The following is a 7,276-nucleotide window of genomic DNA, read 5'->3' on the forward strand; positions in this document are numbered from 1 at the left end:
GCAGTTGTTGTCATATGGTAACACCCATTTATCTGGATTTTATTTTATTTTTTTGGTGGGGGGGATTTAACAAAAACCTATTCACTGATTGGACTTTGTAAAGTACATGGGCTTTAGTTGGACCAATTATGTACTTGAATGAAGTATATAAGGAAGATGGCATTCTCTAGTCCTATAGATAACAGTGAGGGTGAGGTTAATCATTATGAGGAGTGGACCAGTAATGCAGGAAGTGAGGAAAGGTCTGTTTTAACAGCCACAGGAGACAGGTGTGAGCTCTGATGAATGTTTAATTAATGTAAACTCTTACCTCTAATTCAAACAACTCTTATAAATTAAACAAGAGCCGAGGGTGTCGAGTTTGAAAGTAAGTAACCATAAACAAGTCTGAAAGTAAAAAAATTGATCTAACATTAGTAAGCAAAAGGGCAACAAAAAAAAACAACAACCTGGCTAGAAGGCATGAGCTACTTTAAATTAATGTGTATAGTGACTTAATTAAATATCCTATAGATCCAGTACATATTTTTCCTTTGTTGTACAGTTTTGTCATGTGCTAACACCCTAAAATGTCCTCTACAATAAAAACATAAAATTAACATTTTGAAAGTGGTCAAATGAAACAAAGAAAAAACACAGACACCTGCCCAGCTTTTGGGTAGACACACAAACCCTCATACACTCACAAATAGTGTGCAAATGAGGCAGGATCTTGTATTATCATATGGAAATGACATCATGAGGTTACATAATGACTTAATGGCAAGTGGTGACTTGGTTATGATCTATTCAACCCATATAAACAAATCCCATTCATGTCCTGTAATAGCTTAACTTTTCATCCATTATAATGCATAATATTTGAAATGAACCCCAGAGGCTCTTTTCTACGTTCTGTGCGTGTTCAGAATTTTTCTTTGCCAAGGAACATCTGTCAGGCCTGACGCCCTTCCTCTGCGCCCAGCCAGACGCAGGGCTGTCACTCCTCTTTCTAATGACAATTCGTCGGTGGAGATGAATGGAGCAGGCCCTTCTCTGTGTCAACTCAAAGCACCCGGTGCGCTCCCTGAGGTATCTGCCATCACTCGCTTATCAGCTGTTACCCCAGCAACGGCTACCTGCCCTGTCACAGACTGAGGGAGCGCTTGTCTTTCTGCAGGATTAATGGGCCTAGAGGATTGCAGGGTTTAACTTTCACTTTGCAGTCGAGTGCAGAGTATTAAACTATGCCATCAGTGTATACCTTACAATGCAGCTGCTCTGCTAAGGCTGGGTTGAATTACGAAAGCAGTTTCTTACTGCAGATGGCTGGCACCATTTTGAAGCATTAGAATGCCATAATCAGGTGCTGGTGACTCAGTGGTTAGGGGATTTGAGGTATTGATCAGAACCTAAGGTTTCGGTTTTCCAGACCCACATTAAGCCGTGACTAAAAAGAACTTTCTATGTTGATTCCCAATTGGCACTGCAGTTTAGTTCAAGACTAGGAGTAATCCATGTCCAGGAAACTGGCCCTATGAGTTTAAATCTCAAGACTGCCAGAAAACCACTAACAGACTCTTAACCTTCCACTGATCAGATGTGTGTTTGGATTGTATCTTGTCTCAATGCTAAATTAAAATCTAATATCTATCAATAGCTCGATAATGAAACTATTAGGGTTGAGCAAGACATTATATTACAAGTTGTACTCTTGATTTCTATTACTACTACTACTATTACTACTACATGTTTCCAAAATGTCCGTGATGCCCTACTGGGATTATGCCTCAAAATACCAAACACTGTAAAAAAAAAAAAAAAAAAAAAAATTAATAACACACACACACACACACACACACACACAAAACCCCTAAACAGTATGGTTCTGTTGTATTGTGTAAATTGTACTTTGAACAATACGTGCTTAGTCTATCTACTTTTCTCTCCTCCATAGCCAACCTGGAGAACAAAGGATGAGTAAATAATTGACCTTCTTCCTGTTCATTACACCCGTCACATGCACCTTCTCAATCACTGATGTGTCAGTGGAGCATGATTTCATCAGCCTAAAGGGAAATCAAATCTAGGAGGCGTGTCACTGGTGTCACTGTGTAATCACCTAACATGACTGTCACTGATAGGCTGCATGAATCTACAGTTCGGGTTAGAAAGAAATCAGTCCCCGCCTCACTTCTTCATACCATTCTCTTATCACCACTGGTGTGCATGGTTCCACGAGTATATTCATTAACAGCAAATAATCAGACGCCAAAAATAAAACCTAACATTGATTTATTATTATTTTTCTTTGAAAGACAGGAGGGGGATGGATCTGGGGCTTTTTACTATACCATCCTTATATACTATCCTTACTATCCTTCTGAATATATCATAGCTGAGTGTTGAGTGTTTAAGTGAAATGCCAATACCTAATATAACCATGTAAATTCCAGGGCATTTTGCTGGCACAGTTTGACTCCGCTCGTCCCCCCTTAGAGAAAAGGGTCACTGCAAAGATCTTCTGACTGATCACCTTTATCCTATGATGAAGCATTTCTGTCCTGATGGGCGTGGTCTCTTTCAGGATGACTCCACCCACATCCACAGGGCATGAGGACTAACTGAATAGTTTTATGAGGATGAAAGTGATGTAAATCATATTTTATAACCTTCACAATTGCCAGAGCTTAACCCAGTTGAAGATTTGGGAGATTTTAGAGCACCGTGTTAAACTCTCTCCAGCACCATCTTCAAAACACAAACTGAGGGAACATTTTTTTAATAAGAAGGATGCCCATCCCTCCAGTACAGTCCCAGAGACTTGTAGAATCTACTGTATGCCTAAGTGCATTGAAGCTGTTCTGGTGGCCTTACAAAGACACTTTGTGTTGTTATTTTCCCTTTCATTTATTACCCATCTGTATCCTTCTCTACACTGCAAAATGCAAAGGTGTTGAGTCATACTTTAAAAAAAAAAAAATTATTATTCTTGCTTAGACTATTGTAATGCTTTACTTACTGGAATACCTATAAATATCATATTCAGTCTACAGCTGGTTTATAACATTGCACCCAGACATCTTACACACACCAGACAGACGGAGCATATTACACCTGTTTTAGCACTGCTGCACTTCAAAACCTTTTTACTGGTTTTAATGGCTTTAATGGCTTAATGGTTCTTAATGGCTTTAGCATCTGCATACTCTGAATATTTCATAGGCTGTGTTCCAAATCAACGCATTTAAAGTGATGATTTACTGAACATCGTGTTGTTATTTTAATGATGTATTTTAGGTTTCGTTTAATTACTTTTTTACTTCGTGCCTATTTATTTATGTGCTGTATAAAAGTAATTACAAGGCGCGTTACCATGTGAGAAATAGCATGTTCTGTATACTCTTAGTGTGCATTGTATTCTCAGGTCCTCTCATAAGAAGATTTCTAATGCGTTTATTACATCATTCATAAATACTGGACTTAAAATATATTCTTTTATTCTGTAGACTGTGTTGTAATCACAAAGACAATCATTAATGAAGGAATGAATTCGTTCATTCATTCATTCATTCATCTTCAGTAACCAGTTGTGGTGCATCTCTAGCCTATCTTAGAAACACTGGGCGAGAAGTGGGAATACACCAGTCCATATGTACACCAATGTCTGCGGAGTACCATGCACACGCACACACATACACACACACACACACACACTCATTCACCCATTCATTCACTCTTTGGGCCCGAGCTCAAGATTGAACCCAGAACAAAGACAATTAGCAGTTACAGATTTCATAAATAACTAACAGATGATCTTACACAACACAAAGTGTGTAAAACTACAATACATACTGCGAGAAATGACCGTCTTAGTAAACTCTTCTGTTCAATACCTACTTAAATGCCAGGAATACTGGCAGATAGTCCATTGTCTCAGATAGCTTACTTCAAAACTAAAGGCCGTCCATTTGGCGTGTTGCTCTGTGGTCAATAGAATGGCTGGCTCCAAAAAATGGCCAGCACAGATTCCTGCGAGCTTTGAGCCATGGCATGCATCCCAGGCTTAATTAACATTGTCACACGAATGATTTGGATCTGGGAAACATGCACGAAATGTGGACAGCAGAAAGGGGGCAAAGAGGGAGAGATTGGTGGAATAATCGTGGCTGGCAGCTCTGAGGCCCTTACTTCTGTGCAGTGGAGCTTCAACATGCCCCAGTGATTAAAATGAAAAAGTTAGTTCTTTGTGTCTTTCTTGGCCATGCCATTGTTTTAAGTCATTTATAATATAATAATACATATTTTGTTTATGGTCAGTTAAGAGTATGAGCTGATTAAAATTCACAAAAATAAAGGCAAACAGAGCCAGCGTTGTCAGTTTAGACATGTCAGGAAAACAAAATGCATTTGATTAACCTAGATAAATTCCCATGTCTCTACAGTACTTAAACATTAAGGTCATTTAGCATTCAGCTCTTGCTTGTAAAGTAAGACAAGTTTTCATGTTACAATAAATCCGAATGCCAAAGTTATTTATGGTATTTGCTTTTGCATTTATGATATGCAAAGGAATAAGTATCATACCAAAGTACTTTGATATTTCTCTGCTGTTTCTGAGCTGCTGTGAGTCGACCTGAGAGTCCTGTAATAGTCATTCACAGTCAGTGCTATGTCAGGGGTCAGTATCATGCATGATGGAGTTTCTTTTTTTTTGCTGAACAGGTAAGGCATTTGTTCTCTAGTTTGGTGGGAGGCTAATGAATGATAATCAGGCCAATTATCTTCTCCTGTATTGCTACCCAAGCACAAAGTGTCCATCTGCAAGTAGCTTGCAACAATTTCATCCATTCATCCATTTTCCATACTGCTTATCCTACAGGGTCGCCGGGAGCCTGGAGCCAATCCCAGGGAACTTGGGGCACGAGGAGTATGACATGGTTGACGGGGGGGCTAACCCATCGCAGAGCACAATCACACACGCGATTTGTAAATGCTAACCAACCTACAATGCATGTCTTTGGACTAAGGGAGGAAACTGGAGTACCTGGAGGAAACCCCCTGAAGCAAGTGGAGAAAACTCCGCACACACAGGGTGGAGGCAGGATTCGAAACCCCAACCCTGGAGGTGCAAGGCAAACATGCTAAAAAAACAAACAAACAAAAAAAACAACAGAAAATTGGAACGCACTTGGAATGCATTAAAAGAGTGCATTAATGGAAGTCTTATTTTTAAATAATAGTGATATAATAATAATAATAATAATAATAATAATAATAATAATAATAATAATAATAATAGCTAATAATAATTTCTCTGGAGTTGTAACAACTAAATGTGTTCTTACTCTAATGTATACTTTCTTAGCTGCAAAGATGAGCAGCATGGATTGCCTGAGCGCACCATAATCTGTCGGTGTAAAAACTTGCTAGCAAGTCAGCTCATTATACAGATTTACATGAGATAGCACTCCGTATAAATCATAAACACACTCAGGTAATCCTAGCAAAGGCAGCAGGGACACGAAAAATGCTACTTCTAGCTACTGTGTGTACATTACAGATAAGATAAAAAAGTTCATTTTAAATTGAACTAGTTAAAATTTCCAAATTAAAATGTTCATTTTAGTTATTATATTTGTAAACCAACATGCTGCTTAAACTGTTCAGGTGCATTATGGCTATTGAGATTATATTGTATACACACTCGAAAATAATGAATAAAATCTCGGGAGAACCGGTTATAGCAATTGTTTACGTTCTGTAATTCTAACATTCTGTATAAAGCCATTTTTCAGTCAGTTTTCCGGCGAAGAATCCCCTAGAAATGGATATATCCCTCCTTCCTCCAATTTCTCCTTGCCCTTCACCTTTGTGAGGAATTGGCAGACAGAACCTTTCAAAGCTCATCCAGACCTACAACGAGAATCTGAAAAGAAGGAGGACCTTCTCCAGAGACCTAAAGATCATCAGTGCAAAATGAGATTCTGTGGTTAAAAAAAAAAACCCTTCTCCAGCTGCTGTTTGCTCATTATGATTTCATATTCTGTCCCCTGCTACTTGTGTGAGATCCAAAAGGTTTAAAGGTTAACAAAAAGGGAACATAAAGGTGCAAAAGGTGACGGAGCACTGCAAATAAGATTTGTGCAATACGTTGTAAAAATAACAATCAAACCTGTAGAAAAGCCGACCCAGCGGAAACGCTTAGAGCACGGGTTTGTGGGTAATTGTATAAGATATTAAAGGTGTTGTGAATGAATGTTAAGTCTAAACAGTTTTGTTTTATCTAGTGAGGTTGTGCTTACTTTTGGCCAGCTACCAATACAATATCTACCTGAAGAAGAAAGTCTGGGTTTTCTGGCTTTTGAAAAAAACAAACGATGTGGACCACCGACATCCAACCAATCAGTACAATGCAATGTCATTACTGATTGCCTGATGTTAACAAAAGACCCCTCTATAAGTTCACACTATTGACTGATTCTTACAATTGCCGGGTTGCTTCCTCATTGAAGAACCATGGACTGACTGCTCACTTTTGAACTAGGTTCATCCTTTTATTGTTTTTTTATTTAAAAAAAATCTTTGGTAAGGCTCAAGTGGTTCATCGTGCAGGAAAATTACAAATGAGGAGCCACTCGTAAAAGAAGCCATTCTTCTATATGATATTCCATGCATATGACATTCCCTGTAGATGATATGCCATGCATATGATATTCCCTGTATATGATATCCCATGCATATGACATGCCCCGTATATGATATTCCATGCAAATGATATTCCTTTTATATGATATTCCCTGTATATGATATTACATACATATGACATTCCCTGTATATGATATTTCATGCATACTATATTCCCTGTATATGATATCCCATGCATATAACATTCCCTGTATAAGATATTCCATGCATATATTATTCCATGCAGATTATATTCCCTGTATAGGATATTGCCTGCATGTTATCCCTATGCTACAGGGGTTTCCTCAGGGTACCCCGGTTTCCTCCCCAGTCCAAAGACATGTGTTGTATGCTGATTGGCATTCCCAAATTGTCCGTAGTGAGTGCAATTGTGCCCTGCGATGGTTTTCCCCCACCATCCAGGATGTCCTCCACCTTGTGCTCTGAGTTCCCTGGGATAGGCTCCAGGCTCCACACGACCCTGTGTAGGATAAGTGGTACAGAACTGGAAGGATATTCCCAGAAGGCCAGCGTGAGACGTGTATTTTTCAACTGCACTCCAGTCCTATGAAAGTCTAGTTTTATATATCAGTAAGGTGTTCTGTCTTCT

This window comes from Ictalurus punctatus, chromosome 16, assembly GCF_001660625.3.
Source record: "Ictalurus punctatus breed USDA103 chromosome 16, Coco_2.0, whole genome shotgun sequence".
NCBI classification, from domain to species: domain Eukaryota; kingdom Metazoa; phylum Chordata; class Actinopteri; order Siluriformes; family Ictaluridae; genus Ictalurus; species Ictalurus punctatus.